Source organism: Dermacentor albipictus, chromosome 3 (assembly GCF_038994185.2).
Source record: "Dermacentor albipictus isolate Rhodes 1998 colony chromosome 3, USDA_Dalb.pri_finalv2, whole genome shotgun sequence".
NCBI lineage: Eukaryota > Metazoa > Arthropoda > Arachnida > Ixodida > Ixodidae > Dermacentor > Dermacentor albipictus.
This window is the reverse complement of record NC_091823.1, coordinates 34,803,952-34,825,500: the sequence shown is the minus strand read 5'-3', so window position 1 is coordinate 34,825,500 and position 21,549 is coordinate 34,803,952. Positions and strand designations below refer to the sequence as shown.

The 21,549-nt window shown below is 49.6% G+C and overlaps 1 protein-coding gene across 1 annotated transcript in view; it reads left to right on the top strand.

The window, feature by feature from the left end:
• Eip74EF (Ecdysone-induced protein E74) overlaps positions 1 to 21,549 on the top strand; it is a 280,976-nt gene that overhangs the window by 29,043 nt on the left and 230,384 nt on the right. The window contains exon 2 of the mRNA XM_065433127.2: positions 18,192 to 18,347. The gene's annotated coding sequence lies outside the window, so the exon portion shown is untranslated. The remainder of the gene's footprint in view (positions 1 to 18,191; positions 18,348 to 21,549) is intronic.

The following is a 21,549-nucleotide window of genomic DNA, read 5'->3' as shown; positions in this document are numbered from 1 at the left end:
CTTCACATTCCTGCATTCCTTGCACTGTCCGTGATTGGCACAGGTCATCGAGCGTATAGCTTCTATAACTGCAATTCGACTTGCTCCAGATCTGGTAACCACGCGCAACGCCATCGACCTCAAGCGTCCGGAAAACTACGAGCATAATGGATTGCTAGTCCGCGTTATTATACATTGCAGCCTTCCCCCGTTACACCTAAGCTGCCAGTCTCATTATACGGTCAGCTCTTCTTATGCTTCAGCCTTTCTCCCTCTCAATGTAGGACGGTCATACGCTTGTAACTACCCTCTCTTTTTCTTTTCGTTTATTTTGCACTCCGTGTTGTACGGTCATTTATCGTTTTTTAATGCCTCTTTCTTTCAGCCTCTTTATTTTATTATTGCTCTATTACCGTTACATTTAGTGTATTTAATTCAGCGGACAGCACACTTGCCGTTATTTCGGAGGCTCACTTCCACCCGGAAGTTATTTGATTGTAGAAACTACATGGAGAGATAGAGAGAGATAGAGAAGTAGAAGGGAGGAAAGGCGGGGAGGTTAGCCAGACGCACGTCTAGTTTGCTACCCTGCACTGGGGTAAGGGGATAAAGGGATGAAATGAAAGAGAGAGGAGAGGGAGAGAGTGCACCGTTCCACGCACATTTGAAGGTACGCACTGAGTCTACAAACGGTCGCCGAGGCCTGTCGACAGAAACGATTGAACACATGTCTCTGTCCCCGGTACGACGTCGAGCGCGAACCTCTCCGAACAGTATTGAACCGGCTGGACTCTATAGACCGTTTTCGGAAATGAAGATCCTTGGACTACGACCGTGCGCATCGATGGCTCTGAAAGCCACGAAAGCGTTATTGCAGTACCTCAAGTCCAGCTAATGTTTAGTTTAATTACCTTAGGAGTCCCCCGCAGGGGCATCACCTAAGGGGTGGGTTTTTATGAAATACCAAAAAAAAAGTGAGAAATAATCAATTAACAAAATGATCGGTTACAAGTTCTGTAAACGAAGGTGGACAAGTGGTAGTAGCGGTGTTGGAGCGAAGACCGTTCCAGTCTGTGGCGGTTCGGAAGGAAAAAGGAGGCGGTGAAGGCGGCTGTCCGAGCACGCGGGCGCGTTATACTTAAAGTGGATATGCTGGTGAGATGAGATATGCGTGCTGCTGCTGTGATGTAAGGCTCTTGGTTAACGGAAGAAAAGAAGAACTTATGGTACAGGAAAAGACTGGAAATGTGACGTCGACATGAAAGCATTGACAAGCCTGATTCTGATTTCAGAGATGAAACGCTGACGTCGTACGAGTATGAATGAATCTAACAGCACGATTTTGAACTGATTCTAATGCGTTGGCGAGATATGCTTTATGCGGGTTCCAGATGGCTGACGCGTATTCTAGTTTCTGCCTGACAAGTGATTTATATGCTAGTAATTTTACATCTAGTGGGACGTTCCGTAGATTTTGTTTTAGGAAACCTAAGGTTATGTTAGCTGCGGAGATAATGCAACCGAAATAGCTTAAGTCGAGGGAGCGAAAGAGAGAGATTTAATGTTGGAAAGGCGGTGAAGTCAACCTGAAGGACATGCTTGTGACTTTCCACACCACATGAAGGGAAGGGCAAAACAGGACAGATCGGGGCAGAAGAAGTAGCTGATGTCAAGGGGCGAAGCTGATGATCAAACATAACGATGACACACAGGTGCGGTAAACATGCTTTAGGCTAATGGAGAACAGCCACCATCGTCTCCGCAGCCTGCATTATTTGCACGGCTGTTTTAGCCACGGGCGTGTTCAACCCGGCGAGTAGCTGCTGCAAGGCTCTAATCATTTGCTTCTTTGCCTGTATGAATGTCTACAGTCCGTGAGAATGATACCACGAAGCTTGGTTGGCTTGGTTTGTGGTGGTATAGATTTGAGCGCCGCTGGTCGCCGCCGCTCTCACCAGTCCGTGCCGCTCGCCTTCTGCTCGGCGCAGTTGATGCCTTTCGTTGTTGGCCTCGATACCTGGATACATCGTCGCCATTGCAACGGCAACACTTGCTCTAGAGCATCCGCACGATTAGGTGGACGTTAACGCTTCCGAGAGGCACAGCAGGCAAGCAGGCGACGAACCCTATAGTGCATAGGGGGACTATAGAAGTGATATCACATGCTCTTGTGCTTTTCCCATGATTCCTCCTTTTTCTATTTCTTTATGACAGGCTTCAAGATTGTCACGTGAACTCCTTCCCTCCCTCCCTGTATTTGTATTTTTTCTTTCTCGTTTATCGGACCACTGGAAGACGGAGACTTGAAGCGATCAACAGGCCAAGTAAGGGAACGCATGACGAAGATAAGTCTCACTTGTCGAAACGTTGACTCCAGGCTGGGGCTTCCTTTGTTCGCCCACTGTGCATCACTTTCTGACCAAGGTGGTTGGTCGATCAAGCATACTTTTCGCTAACGATAAGAGACCTTGTGAATTTGATCCGGAGGCCAGAATTCGTGAAGCAGTTTGCCTAGTTAAAGCACTGCGTGAGGATAAGCACCGGCCAATCGTGACAGCAAGCATTTTAATGAATGCGGCTGGTCAATACCGAACAGGTAAAAGGTTTCTTCAAGGGTCACCAAAGAGAAACAATTTTAGCTGTATTCGTCAGTTATCCTTCTACAATATCAAAAAAATAATGCAGCTTATCCAATGAGTTGGAATCATATATAGCGAAGCTTTATGTGTGTGTGCATAAAGAGCCGAAACACGAGTTTTGTGTTTATTGAATGTCCGCCCAAAGTGACACGGAACACTTTGTTCAGGCATTGTAGGGAGGTTAATGCAATGGCGCCGGCGCTGCCGCGTATGCGCTGAGGCGAGCGCCATCTGGTGGTGGTGCAAGGAACTCAGCGGCGCGCGCTCTCCGCCGTGATTGGTCGGCCTATTCGATTAGAGAGCAGCCGGGCCGCAGCACTCACGGTGACGAAACGCCGCGTTTCTGCGCCTCGCGGCACCCGTATAATTGTTATCGCTATAAAAGGCCACTTCTACCGGCAGAGGAGGCTTGGATAGGCCAGAAATGGAGTTAAAGTAAAATTGAGCCTACACTGTAGCCAGAAAAAAATGCAAAGAACGATAGACGGGTGGTCGACGCCGCCTTGAAGCCTTCACACCCAGGGGGGGTGGGGCAGGGTGGCTATTCTGAACATTGTCGAATTCCGCCACGTTGTCAACTGTGGTAATGACGTCATTTTGAACCTTCAGAGAGGCCGTAGCTGCCCTCTTGCCCTGCTCTGGCCAGTGAGAGCTGACGAGATGGTTGATTCTACAATATGGCGGATTTTCTCAATTAGTCAGCACCCCACTTCGAAGCGACATCCCGGATTGTGATGGCACTTGCTCGGGCCCAGTTAATCTTTTATCGCCATGGACGGTCTGCATTGCATTCTGAAGGAGACAGACTGTACTGGGCAAGTTTCAGGAACATTTACTTAGCCACAACGGTCCCCATAGGGAATATGAGATCAGTGACGTCACACTTCAAGTATCGGCGCTGCAATGATTTCGGCGCGAAAAAAAAAGGGGGGGGAGGAATTTTGACCTACAACTTTTTATTCCAGTGCTATCTGTACATTAGTTACACTATCAGTTCCTGTACTATCTCAAAGTTAACGAAAATGGAGTTTAACGAAAGGAGTTCTTTACTTTAGCAGCATAAACATGATTTATTCGTTTCTCTTTATCGTCCCTTTCAGTCGGCCGCCGGTTTCTTTACTAATCCTCCGTGGCATGATGCAGCGCGAATCTATATAGCCACTGACCCACTCTACGGCGCATATATGCATACACTTTCACGTGAGAAAAGAATGCTCGGTGGCTTATCCTAGCCAGAACTGGGCTACGCGACTCTGCCCAATGTGTTCCCGAGTCTTCCTTTGTGCCCATTGTTTACCGTTCATTCGCAGTGTCGGACGCACTTACACTGGACGATCTCGTTGCGTTTAAAAATACTAGGTGGGCTGTCTAAAATGGGTAGGCTACATCAGGGAGAAAGAGCTACGGCAAGAAAAAAAAAGAAAGGCAAAAGAGGCAGACAACCCCCCCACGGTATTACACCGCAGTCTTCTAGCTCGACAAGCGAACGAGCGAGCGAGCGAGCGAATGCTATTTTTAAGTAATGGGCGCAGGCGCAACAAACCGGCTCTGTCTACCTGAATTCTTCCTTTGTTTCTCGCGTGGCTGCGCTTTTGTGTGTGCGTTTTTACGTCACTTTCGGGACGCGTTTGCACGCACGCGAGAGACGGGAGAGCGCTGCGCGGCCCCCGTCGAAAGGAGGGCTGCGCTCACGCGAAACCAGATTTTGCTCGTGCGACGGTTTATGTGTGTGTGTGCGTCTGGGATGCACGCGATCGAGGAAATAGCACGCACCTATCAAGTCGGAACAGTTGTGGCCTGTGTGTATGGCGTTGCCAGTCGAATGATTTTCTTTCGTTGTTGTTTTTTTAATGCGAAGAACTTCTTGACGTCTCCCCGCAGAGACTTGCATACTGTCGCGTATAAGAACTAACGCTGTGGGACTTAGAAACCAATTTGGTAGCTTTCTGGCGCTTCGTATTAGCTGAAGTAGGCTGAAACCTGGAGGATATAACTAAGAAAGCGCAGAAGAAACACTAAGGAGGGCACGAAGAGCGATTGAACGAGAGAAAACGAGAAGGGACGTGTAGCGTTTAAGAAGCAGGAAGAGGGGCGTTTGAATTAGAGAGCAGACGGGTATACGGCTGTTCTCGGTTGAGATTAAGAAGCAGAATTGGGAATTGGGCAGATGATTTAATACGCAGAAAAGATTACCAGCATTCTTTAGAGTAACAGAAGGGATAACATTTAGAAGGGTATTTTTGGGGGGTTAGTTGGTGAGGCATATTTGACAACGATGAAGTGCAAAACACGGGACCAAAGGAAGGCGAGACGGGCAGGACAAGCGCTTGTCCCGTTCGTTCCGCCTTCCTTTGATGCCGTGTATGCCAAAAAGGATAAGCTGTGAGCACACTCGAGATGCGATGGGAGTAAATTGGTTGACTTCGGATCTGTATTCGGCTTACGCAGGACAAGGGCAGTGGGAGATCGCTACGAGAACCATCGTCCCCCAGTGGACATGAACATTGGCGGTGGCGGTAGGTGATGGTGGCGAAATACTAGGAGAGTTGTGGGCAAGTGGAAAAGGAAAAAAAAAACATGGAAAAACCGCGGTAACTGCCTCGCGCACTGCTGAGACACCTTAGCCGCCGCGGTGGGAGAGCAAAGAAGGGGGAAGGATACGAAGCATTGCTGTGGTTGCAGCGAGTTCCCTGCCGTGGACACCGTTACTGCGACACTCAAAGCAGACACCTCAGGTCTATCACAACTTCCCGACACAAGAAGGGAGCCACCAGTGCACGATGGCCTCGAGGTGCCATCTGTGCCAAGTACTGGCGCCAAGCACAAGGCTGCATATATGCTTCGCCGGTGATCTGACGAAGCGCAGCGTCGTCAGCATGGCGTGGCGGATGCTTTCGTTATTGTTGGTTCGTTTTTTGTTGTCCTCTTTGGACGCCGAGAAAGTACGTTCACCCGTTTTACGAAGTACATTCAACCGCAGTACATTCACCCGTGTAAGTGACGAGCACCACTGCGTCAAAGAAAGTGAAATGAAACGAGACACTGACCCCAAACATTTGTGGTCGGTATTTTGTAAGTATGCTTTCGTACGTTCTTCGATAGGCTACCGAATGTATACTTCGTATTGTTCTCTAGCTCTTTTCCTTTCCTTTCCTTTCCTTTCCTTTTGTTTCTTCTTCTCCTTCTTTCTTTCTACTTTTTTTTGCATTTTCAGCATCAATGCAAGATTACATTCAAGCTGTTGACTCTTATGGCAAAATATAAGATATAAAAATAAAGGGGAGGGGGGCGGGGCAGTCAGCAGCGTGTTAGAGCATCGGAAGCGGACAAATGTAATATGCGAATCTACAAATTTTGGGAACCAGAAGAGGTTTATAGCGCCGAAAAAACACAACACACAGCAAGCGAGACGGGACAGGCGCTCTTCTGGAAACATGCACCAACTAGCCCCCCAACAAGTATTACTCAATTTTGGGAAATTTTTATCATTTATGCATGGCTTTTGCAAAAGTTCCACTCACGGATATACATACATATATATATATATATATATATATATATATATATATATCGAGAACTAGCAAATGGCGGATGATGGACGGGTCAGAGTATAGACATAACGTGCCATAACATATTTCATTCGCAATTCTCGCACCAACTAACTAAACCGTTTGTCTGTGTGACTATAGCGAGGTAGACGAAAATGGTATGCGCGGTTTGCATTCGTGCGTTAGCCCTAACGCATACACGCGCGAGAACTACAGAATAGTGCCAATAAATAAATAAATAAATAAATAAATAAATAAATAAATAAATAAATAAAGAAAACTAGCTCACGTACAGAGAAGGAAACATGTGCGACAAGTATCGGCGCAGAGTTTCATTTTTACTGCAAGTCTGTGCCGGTTTGTGTCTTCACGCGATTCCTTTCCGTTCCGTGTTAGTTTCAAAACTAGCACAACCCGCCCTTCTTCGAGTGATAGAATATATAACCCATAAAGAAACGAATATGACACCCGATTAGAAAAACCACGATATCGAACGAGAGCGCGCACAGTGAGAGCACCGGAAACACCTCCGCCCGTACTCTCGAGAGTTCTTAACGCTAAGGCTGTTCGGAAGAGCAGGCGTCAGCCAATCGGGATATCGTACATATCGCCGTCGTACCTAACCCAAACACGCCTCGAGGGCACATTTGCTTCTCCGACGGTGGATGCTGGGGGCGTCTGGTTGGGGTACCTTGAACGGTGCTATAGTTCAACGCGTCTTCCTTTAAAATCATTTAATTTTTACTTATTACTAAACCGCTGTAGATGTCTCTCAATTACTCGGGTCAAGTCTGACGGCGATACACATTGCTAGCGAAGACGGCCGGCCAGTGGAAAACAGCTTCAATGGTCAGAAAAATTTGTGAATTTGGCCTCTCGCTTTTTAAAAAAAACAACTCGCGGACCGTGAGGCTACATTACAGATGTAGCGCCGCGCGCGCGCGCTTCCAGGGCTTGTAGTACGTACGGCGACGCAGTGCAACTTGGGTGGCCGCGTGTATTCCTCGGGCAAGATGCACGCAGGCAAGGCGCACGACACGTATCCGCACAACGCTAGCTGAAGAGGAGCACCCGCCGGGCGAGCCGCGTGCACGCGCGCTTGGTTCGAGCCGGGGTCGCGCACTGGAGCCGGGGCCCTGAACCGTCCAGTGGCTCGCCGGTGCGCCACCAGAGGGCGCGACGCGTCGCCGCCGCATTTCGCCTCCGCTCTCTTCCGCGTTCTCCGTCAGACTTACTAAGCAGGAGCGCCGTTCCTCGCAACTCGGTTCTTGTTTGGCGAGCCACCAGGCGCTACACTTAAACGCCAGCCGCAACGCTTGTGTAAATACCCGGCGTATGCGTTTTACAACGAGGTGTGTCTCCTCTCTGTTTGTACGCGTACGTGGCTTCTTGGCCGCGCGGAGTTTTGTTTATGTGGGCAGAGGTGTAGAAATGAATTGCTTTTCGATTCGGGTGTAGCAGAGACTAGAGCTGAGACATTAATAAATGCGTTCAACAGGCGGCGTGTTGGCGGGACGGCTGAGGTGGGAGAAGAGGGGGCAACGTTCTAAGGCACAGATGTCTATTCCGACGCTCCCTTTAGGCATTTTTCCTCCATCAGGAAAGCGATTGTGAGACTCGTATTAACAACAATCGTTATCTCAGTCCTGGGCTTCCTGCATCTCGACCTTACGCTTAAAAAAGAGAAGGAAAGTTCATAAGCCATTCCACTCTATGAAGGTGGATGACCTGCGAAACTATTTACGCACGACACATAGGTGACCCAGGATATTGAACCAAGGTACAAACATATGAATTGTCCTAACCTGTGGTCATTGTGGCGATGTAGGTACGCACATACATTCGCGTATCACGTCTGTTATTAAATGTGTACGTCACTAAGACCTCCGTAAACGCGGCGATGACGGAGGTGACATTCTATGCATGAGTGATGAGCGACAACGGAGTCAGCTGTGGAAGACCATGACGCTCGAGCCATTGCTGATGATGATAACTTTTTGCACAACGTAGCCAGCTGGGGAAAAAAACGACGACAACGAACCGGCGAGCATTGGGGCTTGCGCGGTTGGCGCCGAGAATTTTTTAATATTCCTTTTTGAAAGAGTTGCACAAAACGTTTCTCCAAAAACATCTGTTCTTACCCTTGTACCTGGGACCTCCTTGGCCCCACGTGTGACAAGAATAGCTCAAGCGCGCGTTACAGGTCCCCGAGCCCACAGGAGCATGTGCCATTGAGCATGTACGCTTTCTGCACTGTCACCAAGATTGGCCCACATGATGATTTGTTTTTGGCAACATCTGGGACACAGTTCTTTGCAGATCCTAGCCATAGTCAGCGTCGCTGTGTAAAAAAAGAAAGCTGCTGGTTTTCACGCGTGTAACCTCCTCCTTGGCAAGATAACAGGCTTATTTATGTTATATTGTGAAACCTCCATCACTTGTGAGATAGACCCTTTTATTATCAGACCTTCGAGATAAATGAAGACAATGCGCCCTATGGTGATGGGTAATGGGCAATGGTGCACAAAGATGAATATGAGGAAAGAGTCACATTTTCGCAGGACAACAACAACAGGAACAACAAATGTAATTGACAGTGCCAAATATTGATATATTTGTTTACGTGGTTGCAGCGTGGCATGCCCCCCCCCGTGTGTTTGTTTGTGTGTGTGTGTGTTTGTGTGTGTGTGTGTGTGTGTGTGTGTGTGTGTGTGTGTGTGTGTGTGTGTGTGTGTGTGTGTGTGTGTGTGTGTGTGTGTGTGTGGGCCCAGCAATACATTTTCCTTAAACATGAGGACACACTGGAGTGAATGCGAGTCTTCAAGTGAAAGTTTCTACTCAGCTGGGTTGGTGTCGATAACAATGCCCTGCCTATCGCTGCATTACTAATTACTAGCTTTTCTTTTCTTTTTACCTTCTTTCCGCGATGCACTTACGGCAACCCTTCAAGGTTGGCGTGTGACAAAGGGGCGCCAAAGGAGCGGTGACAGGTCGGGCGGGACGCGTTAACAACCGCCACTTCTCCGTTTGATAGAAGGGGTGTGGATGCGTGCGCGAGCTTTCCCTCCGTAGTAACTCATGGTCATGAACAATCACACAACGGCTGGCGCCTATGGGCTGTCGCGCTGCCTACGACGTCATTGACGAGTACAATATAGGAGAGGGCCTCGAAAACCGCTGGAGAGAGCCAGCGATATTCAATGCGATATTGTGGGCTCCTTGCTGCATTCCGCAAATAATATTTGGTTCGCAAGTTCGTGGCAGCATCGCCTACAGATCGCGAACGTTTCCTTAAAATGTTCGAGAAACTGTTGCGGTGCCTCTTTATCGTTTCTGTGAGAATGAAATGGCTGTGCAAACGCGTGGACTCCGTATCGTCTCCTGCAATCGCGTCCGAGCACCTTCTCGTACCGAGCCGGATGCGGCAGGCGCTGCTTAGCTCGACGCTCTGCGCAGTGCACCGTTGCAATGTATGGCTGCGCGATAAGACGAGAAAAGTGTCCCGCGGGATGGCATCTCTTCGCCGGGAAGGCACAATACGAGGCAAGCAGCGGGAGTGGGTGCTGCAAGCAGCTGCGGGAGTGGACGCCGCAGCTGTGGTCGCCAGCCGCGGAGGCATCGCGGCTTGCGATCAGCGCGGGCCAGCCGCGCTCGTGGTCCCGAAATAGCGGCCGCGGTGACAGAGAGATTGCGTCAGCCTTTCTCTGCGCCGTGAATGGCCATTTGTGCGCGGATGGCGACCGCACTTCCGCCTCTCTGCAGCACCGCCGAAGGGAAGGAAGAAGAGCAGCGCCGGGCAGCCATGGGACGTTTCCTCTTCCAGCACCACGTAACGACCGGTGTGCGTGAAGAGAAAAGGAAGCACCGTTACGCGACATAACGGAACTCGCGCCGTTCGGACAAAAGCTCGTTGGTATAGTATTTTTCTTCGACTGAAAGAATGCGGTGACCTTCCATGGCAGCAGTGCTAGTCAGTTCCATGGCCACGGTACTATTCAGTTGATAGTCAGAGGCTCTGTCTCGTGTTAGTCGATGCGTTGTGCTACCTTTGCGCTGGAAATAGCGCAAGAATGGCCGACGTTGGCCACGGATGACTCGTCCTTGCGCCTCACCACTGCTGGTCCGCGGTGAAATGGAGTTCATGCCCAAGAAGCAGGGAAAAGAGGCGGAAATGTTCGCTCAAGATAGGATCATATTGACATTACATCGGACAACGCTGGGCAAGTGGAGGCTCAATACATAGCGAATTGCTCCCCAACTGTCGCGCCCCAACAATTGAATCTGCTAGGGCTTGTTGCAGTGTTACAGCGGCAGCTGTTGAAAGTACTTAGTCTAACTTTTGTGGTGTCTGTCTGTAAGTGCCGTATACGAATCACAGGCATGATCCTATGACAGAAGAAGCCACCAGGAATTCTTTGTTTCCGTTTTTGTCTTCAGCAAGGGTTCGGCCCTGGGCCGATTGCGTGTGAGCCGTCGTTCTCGTTCAGGCAGCTACCCCTGTTTCTCGGTGAATTCCCTTTGAGGGCCTTTCTATACGTGTCCTCCACTATTGCGTGCATTGCTGTCACTCACCGTGGTGCCTATCGCCGAGCTCGATGTCGAAGGTTCGATCACCAACCAAGCGGCTTCCTCATTCCAACGAGGGCTATAGCCGTGTGTTGCAATCTTGGTGCACGGTTTAAACAAGCCTATGTGTTTTCAAAGTGAATCCATAGCTGGGTGTAGCTTCGGGACGTCTAACATCGTGAATTTTTATCTATGATGTGATGACAGCCATTTTAACCTATATATTCATCCTTACGGGTGTCACTGCAGCGGGCTTAATTACCAAAGTGATCGCACATGTACTGCAAGTATGATTTTCAAGGGGCCATACAGTGCAGTATAAGCAAGCAGTCGTCCTTGTTTTGTATTCGTGGTACAGCTCAGTAAGCTGCCTTTGTTCTGATCTTGTCCCGTATCATCGCAAATTATATTTGGGATTTGTCAAAGAACATCAACTCAGTTGATTGAGTTCATAAGAGTCCGTGTGATATATTCGATGGGGATACAGTGCGTAATAAAATTAGATACAAACAATACAAGACATATGTATGCCGGATAGTGAGAGCCTTTCTGCTTCCTACAGGTGACGGCTTGCTCGAACTACGTGTAAAAGGCATCTCTCGAACTAACAGAGATGCACTGTATAAGTATGAAGATGTACGCCTTGCCTCCCGGACAAGCGCGGTTCCAGCTTGTAGGCACAAGCTTCTTGACATTGCAAAAGAGCTCTGTGCTGATCAGTACGGGTCCGTACGTCGTTGATGAGAGAACGGAATATCGTTAGTACCTTTCGGGCCGACAAGCACTTAATGTGCATCTTGGCGCTAACATCATTCTAGAGCCTGGCGCTATGCCGTTTGAAGGCGCCACTTGTAGCAACAAAATAGAGAAGCTGTCATCTGCGCAAAACTTTCTTCCCACTGAGCTGGCGGAGCAGCCGCAGGGAGAATTCACTGACACCGCTCCCCGCAAGCGGTCCCCGCAACAGTGCTGGGCCCACGGTGGCTAGCCGCAGAAGCGCTCCCCGCGTGACGTCACTGGAGGAGGCCGCGTGACGTCAGATGCAGTCAGCCGGTTGCCCTGAGCGGGCGAACCAGGAAGAGCGCGCGGGAACTGGGACAACGTCCCCCCGTGGCCCCCGCGCGCGGCAGGCTGGTGGGGCGCCGCTATTTTGGTCGCGCGAGCCCCCCCCCCCTTCGCCCGGCTGGCTGACCACCACCTCAGGATTGCGCGCGCGCGCGCCCCTGCCTGCCCGCACTGCGTCGCAGGACGGCGAAAAGAAACTCGCGCACCTTGCACACACACACTCTCGCACGCAAGCGAGCGCTGGACGAAAATAGCCGGGCCCGTCTTGGTCCGCGACCTGTTACCTGTGGCCAGAGCCTGGCGAAGGAGCCGCGTAATCAGGCGTCCCTGCTGGCATGCCTGCCGCTGCAGTGCACGCGATGCGACGCACAGCTGCTGGCGAGGAGGCTGCGCCACCAACCCTTGGAAGCGGTTGGGACGCGCGCTCTTGACGCTCGAGCCCTACTGCAGTGCCCGGCTGTGCCGAGTGAACCCGTGCGCGGACCAGTTTGCAAAGGACGCGAATATAGCGCTGCCCATCGGGGGTGATTAGGCTGTCATCTGTATGCGAGAGGCGACGCGGAGGCCCTTTCCGTCGAGAATGAATCGCCACGTGTCAAGAGGGGGCTCCGAGAAGTGGGCGTCCCGAATATTCCCGGCCTGTGCTTCGAAATACCTGGGCGAAGGCTGGGTCTGAGGGGGCAAAAAAGAGAAAAAGAAAAAAAGCGAACGTGCCGTGACACTCAAAGACAGGCCACGACAGAGCGCGGAATTACCGCGCGCGTAGTTGGCGAATCGGCTCGCGGTCTTGCAGTGTGCCATTGCGCAGTATAACCTCAGGAGTAGTCGACAACAGCGTTGCGCAGCTAAGCTTCCTACTCTTATTCACTTGAAGAACAAGTATAACGTAGATACACGAATGGCTATGGTTGTCAAAGGCGCCTGATATGTAAATTGTTGAACGAGCGTCTGTTTCCATAGCTGCGTGAGCAAGGCCTATGCATATATCGACGGTGGACTGTGTCAGAGACAGGAACCGGGAGGGCAAGGGCCTTGATGCAGTTACCAAAGGACCTATCGAAAACAGAGCGCAGCCCGCCGAATGAGGATATAAATCCGGATTCGTTCGGCCGACAATTAATAAAAGTCCGGGACCGTGCCATGACTGATCCGCTCTACTGGTTATGCGTGAAAGAAATTCGCGTATGAACTGGACCAGGATCGGGTGCAGTCTTGGGGAGAAATTGACCGCGCCTATAATTAGGACACTGACAAGGAACTCGTTGTCCTGAACCGTGTCGCGCAGTGTAGCCGAACGTGTATCCTTTGCTAAAGAAGCGTTCTCGCTCAAGGCAGACATCTGAAGTATTCCGTGAAATAACGCGATCCATCAGCACTGTGTTATCCCGGGCGGTCTTGCCTTCCTAGCACTGTCGAGCCCCGTGCCGCTTCGCTTCGGTGATCTGACGGGAACCGACGTATTCTGCACGACATGGTCGATGATCGCCATATGTATACCGTAAAATGGCTAAACGTGCAGGAGCGTATGCATGCCCAAAAGTGGCAGGTGGTAAAGAATAGCGTAGCGAATATAGAAACCGAATAATCTCTAAGGTTCAGCGACCTTTGAAGCTTCGTATGTAGAAATAACATTTTACCTTCAGCCACCACGAAAAGGGAACTTGTTTAGTTGTAAGAGGAGAGAGAGGAAACGGAGAAACCGAAGGCCTCGATTTTTTTTTTTTTCAATCGTAGGAAGCAAACAGACAATGAAGCTAGAGGAAGTACTGCGTAAATTAACTGCTATCTTTAACTGAAATGGAAGAATAGTGAAGAAAAGGGAAATTGACGAAAATAAAGCTTGCCGCAGATGGGAACCAAACCCACATTCTTCCGTATTACGCGTATGGTTCGTCACCATTAAGCTCCTGCGGCGGCCGTCGTCCCGTTATGTTTTTTGGGCACATATGTATGTGCATAAAATTAGCCCGCGTAGTGATGGCCAGCGCCACTCACGGCTATGGCGGCGGATGCGCAAGTAATACGAGCATGGCCTCCGAGATCTGGCAGCGCACACTGCCGGATCTCGGAGGCTATGCGTCAAGAGACGCGCATGACCAGTGAATGGATGGAAAGGCAAGACAATGGAAAGCTTTAGGTTAGGGAACGCTTGCCTCTTCTAATCTAAAACTATCTTATAAACACCGTGCGTTCATCGTGTCTGTGACATATGGCCCAATCGTTCCGTCGCAGTGGTATCGACATCTTTGGAGTGGCGTCGCTGTAGAGGACACGAATTTCGGGTTTATTCTGTGGAGGGAAAAACCAGAGGAGGAGGGTGGGTGGGGGCGGCAAGTAAAGATAGTAAAAGCGCTATTAAACAGAAGCCACTGCAACGTGCTACGTTTGTGCAAAATCAGTGGTTTCAGAATTAAAGTCAGTGGTTTGGCCAGAAGTGTCCAGGCGACGGCTCTCTTCGAGCAAGATCTCAACGGCCACGCTTTCGCTGATCGCATGCGCCGAAAGTGATTATGGAACCAGAAACACGTCATAAACATAATGTTTTGGGCGCCATCCGTCTATGCAACATTGAGTAGATTGACCTGGACGGCGTGCACAGGCTGGCAAGTGAGGTGCAGTATCAATCTCTCATGTCCGGCGCACGGGTGCCTGAGGTTACACCTCAGATGCTGCCAGCAAAGGTCCTCGCTAGGGAATCTGGCAAGCTAGTTATGGGCACGTTGAAGAGTCGTGTCGACGACGCAGTTCTGGCTGATTACCCGTTTGCTCGTGCGGTGCTAATGTTCACGTGCTTCGTCATACCGCACATGGCTGTAGGCTGAACGTGCATTTTTTTTAATATTTGGGGTTTTACGTGCCAAAACCACTTTCTGATTATGAGGCATGCCGTAGTGGAGGACTCCGGAAATTTTGACCACCTGGGGTTCTTTAACGTGCACCTAAATCTAAGTACACGGGTGTTTTCGCATTTCGCCCCCATCGAAATGCGGCCGCCGTGGCCGGGATTCGATCCCGCGACCTCGTGCTCAGCAGCCCAACGCCATAGCCACTGAGCAACCACGGCGGGTGCTGAACGTGCATCAACGAGGACGAAGCCGCAGAAGGTGATGAATGTCCGCCCTAGGCGCCCAGGACGCGAGCATCTGATGTTACGGGCACCGAAACTTTCCTGGGACCTATTTCCTTTGTCCTGCAAAAATATCGTAGGTGGAAGATGTAATCAAGATATTGAATACGGCTGAAATACCAAATAAGCCTTAGGATCGTAATGCTCTCCCACGGGAATGAGTCAAACGATACTTTTTTTTTTAATCCCTTTGAATTTGGTTTTAGCTTACATTCTGCGTTTGGCGCAAGATAACTGTTTTGGCGCCCGGAAATCCCAGACTACAACAGCGACGAAAATAAAAAATAAATAAAAAGCAGCGAAGTGCATTCAGCTTCATTCAAAATTATGATGATGATGATTATGATGATGATATCTTTTGTGCCATAACAGATACACTCAGTTATTATCAGGCCTTTGTAAGCCAACAAGGGCTTGTGGGACATGGCCCTGCAGATTTGGCTAGGATTTAGCAAGAAAATACATAAAAAAATTATAACAATAAGATTAAAAGGGAATGGCAAGCCAAAAATACTTGACAGGTGCCTTCCACTTTAGCCGCGTTTCTCTTTCTTGCACATCATCTTACGACAGGGCAACATAACAATAACGTAGATATTGTGTTACATTCTTGTATGCAGAGAAAAGAACGGGGCAAGAGAAAGAATTAAGGAAAGGTAAAGAAGGAAGAAAACAAAGGAAAGTACGAGGACAGGCAGGAAAGCGCGCTAAGGAAACGTCGGAAACTTCCGCAACAAAACTCGCCGCGTTCCCGGCGGTCCCGTTACTCGTCCATATATACGATTACGGGGAAACTGTCGCAATGCGTCCTCGCGCAAGGAAGAGCGCGCGTCAATGTCGTAACTACATCGCGAGCACGTTAAGGAAGCGTCGGAAAACTTCCGCACAAAGGCCGCTTTCCTGACGGTCCCGTTACCTCTGCGATTACGGGGCAAACGTAGAAGGCAGGGAGAATGGTGAAGGTTGAGGAAGAAAGAGTGCGGCTTCGATGCCGCAACTAGACTTCCTCTTTTCTTTTGTTCCGTTCGTCTCTCAGTTTCGAGAGCGGCGAGGCAGCGCGATTGAATTTGCCTTGGGCTACAGGGAAACGCTTATGTGAACTGGAGGCTCCAGCGTCGAACCTTGACAGGGGGCCGTGGCGACTCAACGGCCAAGAAGGCGCTCTGCGCGTGAAACGCGAGTTTGCTTCGACGGTGTCGGTGCTTTGATTTGATTGATTGATTGATTGATTGATTGATTGATTGATTGATTGATTGATTGATTGATTGATTGATTGATTGACAGTGCGCTCAGGCCTGGGTATATGCGCAAGCAGGGTGCCGGAACGAAATGTTTTTCGTTCTGGTTTTAGTTTCGTTCCACTGAATAACGTTCCGTTCCGGTTCTGCTCCAGAACGGAAAAAAAAGAAAAGAAAAAAAATTATCCGTAACGGTTTATATTGGTTTTTGTTCGCATTCAAAAATTTTCGAGGCAACGTGACGATAAAAACATACTATTAATTTTTCTCAATAAGTGAATTACGCATTCTGAGACCATGCTCAGCGCCTTGAGTTAAGTAAGTCAGCATGATTTTAGAAGCAGCTCGTCATTGAGTGTACTCGCCGAAATGCGAGATCGCTGTTCCGATAAAATGAACTAAAAACGAACAGAAACGAACGATAAAACTTCGGTAACAAGGCGTTGTGCCCGTAGAATATAAAACGACAAGCTCTTCAGCGCGCAAGCCCTGGGTTTTGCTACGATGCCGATCTCGTAGTGCACCGAGTGGTAGGCTTAGATTAATGAATCGCCCGAGCAACTATCACTCGCACTATCCCTTCCTGAGGTACGCGCTTATGCAGACCCCTGAGATACGAGTTAATTCTGAAGTTACCTAACGTTGATTGTTTCGGATTGCCGACTTTCTCCTTGGACCGGAAACTGATCAAAAATATTTCGGTTTCACTCGGAAACAAGATAATAATTAACGTTTCAGTCACGTTTGCGTTCCGATAAGAAACATAGCTTTTTCTCTTTTTTCGTTTTTGTTTTCGTTCCATTCCGGCACACTGCGCGCAAGGTTAGCGGTACGAGTATATATATACAGAACGCAATCGATGAATCGAGCATACTTCGGATGAATCAAATGCACACCGACTGTTTCGCTGAAAAGGAGCGGTGGTCTGCTGACTGCCAAGACGATGATTGATGCATTGTCCGGTGGTAAAGCGAACTTACAGTTGCCATATACGCAAACTATCTTTAAGCTGGTCTAGCAACCCCGCTTGGTCCAAACTAAGCACGGAGTTATTCACTGTTATCAGCCATTCATCAGCTTTCCTAGCTGACGCGATAAGAAGCGAGAAAATGAAACTATCTGTTTTATACCTATCTATCGTGTTTTTTCTCTCGCACTCCTAGCTTGCTTGAAACTGCAATCGTTGTCGGTGTGATTACTTGAACCGCAGCGAGTCGGCACGCTGACGGCGATTTGCTTCAATTTGATGTGCAGCGCTTCAGCTAGAGTCATTAAGTCGTCTCAGATCTCTTGGAGATTAGATACATTTGCACAAACCACTCACAGCGACGTTATTTTGCTGCAGATGGCTTCACAGACGCTCGCCTCGGGAGATGGCTGCAATGACTCGCGTTTTTCTGGCGTATAGTCCGCGAAAATAAAATAAATTATATGCGAAATATTACAAGCGTGATTTCCCACAGTTTATGGTATCTTAGGCAAGGTGCCCGACTTCACGCTGGGGGTCGCTTGCAAATACCGAAGAGAATGGAAAGGGAATGACGGCACCACTTCGTGCACCCACGATGTGTGGAGAAGCGCACTTGCGGAACTTCGCTTACGGTTGCTTTGTGAAACGTTTCATTCCTGAAAATAATGATAAAAGCTGTGGCACCGGCATCGGAACCTGTACAAGGAGTTGGAGCTGGCGTATTTCTTCCGTGGACGATGGGAAGGACACGTAATAGGAACCTATGGGTTGATTCTATCTAGGCTTCTCGCACCTCCCCGTTGTTGTGCTCTTTGCCGCGTTGAGGACGGGTTCAGACTTGCACGCGTGTTGTGCCGAATTTCTCTGCGGAAAGGGCCAAGCCGTGTGGGCTCGTTGATGAAGATTCACTTATTTGACGGCGCAATCGTCAGCGCCGTGTGCACCTTCTCTTATTGTGTTTTCGGTCCCGTACCCCTCGCTCTTCGGAGCGTGGAATGTCTTCGCCCTTAACACTGGTAGCGCGCTGACACGAGTGTGGCGCCCCTCCTCCTCCTGCAGGGTTCCTGCCCCGGTCGGCGTGCTGCATAGCAGTGGCCGTCGCCTGCGGACGTCCAGCGGGACCTTCCGGAGCGGCTGCTCGCTCAGAGACCCGAGTACCGGTCATCGCTGAGCCACCTGGCCGTCGTCTACCCACCCCATCTTGTACCGCGCACGGTGAGCCCCCTTTGCGACGCCGCCGCGTTCCGTTGTGTCGAGTGCTACACGAGCGCCAGAATTTCGTGGCGCGAAGCCAGTCCTGTGAAAAGTTCGCGCTCTTATTCCCAGGTTCACGAAACACGCCTCGACTGAGAACTCTCTCGTCGTGTACTTCGCCTCTTCTTTCTGGCTTCACCCAAACGCGTCATTATCCCCTTTCTTTCCGCTTTCCCTCAGCGCGCAGAGCGGTATTAGTGCATTCGATTCGCCCTATGCTTCGCAGAACTGTTTCGTGTTAGTTCAGTGTCATTTCTTGGTCGTGCAGAACCGCCCTGGACAAGCCCTGCACAGTCTCGGTGGTGAGTGCAGGGAATGCTGCGGACTCGTCTATCGCGGAGCATTGGCTGGGCGAAACACGTGGCGACCTTTAAGAGGCCGCCACGTTGAAATGGCAGTGAAACGAATTTCGCAAAGCGCAGCATCTCTTTATCCATAGATCGCGGAATGCAAATTAAACGAGTGGACCTCAGATGAATTCGCCTCGTGTTGACCTCTATGCCCTTTCTTATGTACAAGTTCTCTCTCTCTCTCTCCACCGAGTTCAACGCCGCCCGACGACAGAACTATAAATATATAGTCACTTCGTTTCGGCAACGCTCCCCTGCGATTCGCGCGATTAAGGAATTGCTTTGAGAAACACACATCCCTTTCGGTGAACCTCGAGTATACGCTGAAGTTGCCTGATTACAGCGCAGGAATCGTAGAGAAGAGTAATTAAGGAGTAGTGACTACTCCACTCGGTCGGCGCTGCCCAGCGCTGATGTACGCGTGGTTGTAAGTTAAGCAAAGATCGGTGGGCCGATTGGCATTGGAGGCTCACGGTAAAACCGCAGATGAGGCAGTGCACGGTTGACATGGATTGGATCTCTTTTGAAGTGCGAGCCTGCACGGAGCAAAATTAGTTTTGAAGTAAGACTCGAGAACATAGACGAAAAAGAAAGAAGGGCGGCTAAAACGCACAAGTATCTGCACCTCAAAAGCGTGGACACTGAATGGAAAAAGCGATCAATAAAGTTGGCAACCAAGTACTGGGTCATTGAAAGTGCAAACAGACGGCCCGGAGTCATCAAAAAGTAAGTGAGAGAAACAGAAACGGTAAATTGGATGCAAATTGTGGGGGGAGGGTGGGAGGAGGGGTTGACTGTAGAGATTTACAATACGTGAAGAAAGAAATCAGGAGGGAAAATCTGTGCAATAACAGAAAGAGCAGTGCCTTGCTATTTGAGGCCCGATCTGGCTGCCTGAGGACAAAATTACACTCGTAGCGTGTAGGAGCATTAACCGGTCGGCAGTCGAGATGAGATACGTTTAGGGTATTGGTGGGGTAAAAGCAAAAAGGAAAAAAGAAAGAGAAAGAACAGCAGGGGAGAGATTGATAGAACCGGAGTCGTTACAGGCATAGACAACTGTACAACAATATAAAGATGGAGGTTTTAATCATGAGAGAAGAGACGAAGGAACGATAGGCAAAATGATAGACTGCTACGCATGCTTATAATACGAGATTGTCTCAACCAGTCCGGGCGGTTATTTGTCGGCCCTCCCCGTTTCGAAGGGGAGTGCAATAGAAATCATCATCATCACTAGCAGCACAGAAACCAGAGAAAGGAGTGAGCATTTCTTAATTAAGGCGTAATGCCTTTCAGTCAAAGATAAACGAGGTGAGTGCAGAGATCCAGCAGCATCGGGATTTAGAAGCACCCACGAGTCTTAGGATTAATATGCAAAAGGTAAACAAAGGAAACGAAAGAAGACTGGAGGATTGGCGGTGAAGGATGGCAGAATACACCTGTCATCAACCTGAAAGAAGCGTAATTAGGTTTTATAGGTAAGATGACACGTGCGCATCACCACCCATTGTTGCGAATGCTGAGGTATGCGTGGCCTGCAGGAGGTCTGGACCCCACTTCACTTAGTCAAGGACGAGGAGAAATTTCTCGGCGAATTCTTAAGACAATAGTACATGTTAATTGTGATGGTTACAACGAGAAAGTAACACAGCAGCTGCGAGCTGCTTAAATAACACCGTTACATCCCCAGATTCCCCAAGGTGTCCCTGCGGACGAAACAAAGGTGAGAGAGAGAGAGAGAGAGAGAGAGAGAGAGAGAGAGAGAGAGAGTTGTGGCGCGTTCATGAATACGGGGTTCTACGCCGTCAATAAATAACTCGCGGGCAACACCTGCGTGGTGTACACGGCTGTATCGAAGGAAGAGCGCGCCGTAGTGCACGTGCACTGTCTTTGCAGGCACGGCGCATACGGGGCCAGGTCATGGCATGGGGCCCGAGGTGAGCCCGACGGAAAGCCGTCGACGTCTGTCAGTGCCCTGTTCGCATGCGGAAAGCGGCCGCAGCGTAGTTGAAACGCTGCAGGGCCCAAGAGCGCACGGTGGCCGGTTCGATTAGAGGCGTAAGTGCTGGGATTTGCTATAGCGAGTGCCGATGGCCAACCAAGGAGTGCATTTATGTGCACGAAGTCTGCTGCTCACGCCGCTGTCGGAGACGCCGTAGAGACTGCGGTGCGATCGCAATGGAATTCTCCACCAGCCTGATGTTTTGCTTCCCAACCGGGATGATTTGCCATTACATGTGTTCGCGGCGAATGAGCACTCGCAGGAAAATAATGCATACGCGTGATTTGTTCTGATGACTGCGAATTGAAAAGAGAGAAAGAGAGACCTTAGATAATGCCTCTTCACTTCTATTTCTTCAGAGCGATCGCTCTGAAGAAATAGAAGTGAAGAGTTTCATATTTAAAAAAATCATAATATGAAAGCATTGTATGCCCCATTGAGCGAAAATCTGTCGTAGTCGGCGTCACCGAAAGATAGTACCAAAAATGTCCGACAGGGCAAAGAGTAAAAACACGTCGAGAAGTGCTCGTATTGACGTCAAAATTTTCAGGGAGGTTCCTGTAAACAAAATAAATTAATGTACTCGAAAATAAAATTTGGTAAATTTCGGTTTCAGTGGGTATCGAACCTGGATCTCTGGGGTGCTAGACGAGCACGGTTCGCCGACGCAACGGCGTCTCCACGGTTCTGGCTGACTGTGTGTGCCTAGTGCGTGCGTCATCGCACGCGTCACGTCGCAGTTATCTGCCTGACTAAACGGGTGGCCTAGTGCGCGCGTCATTGGGCACGTGACGGCGCAGCCAATCGG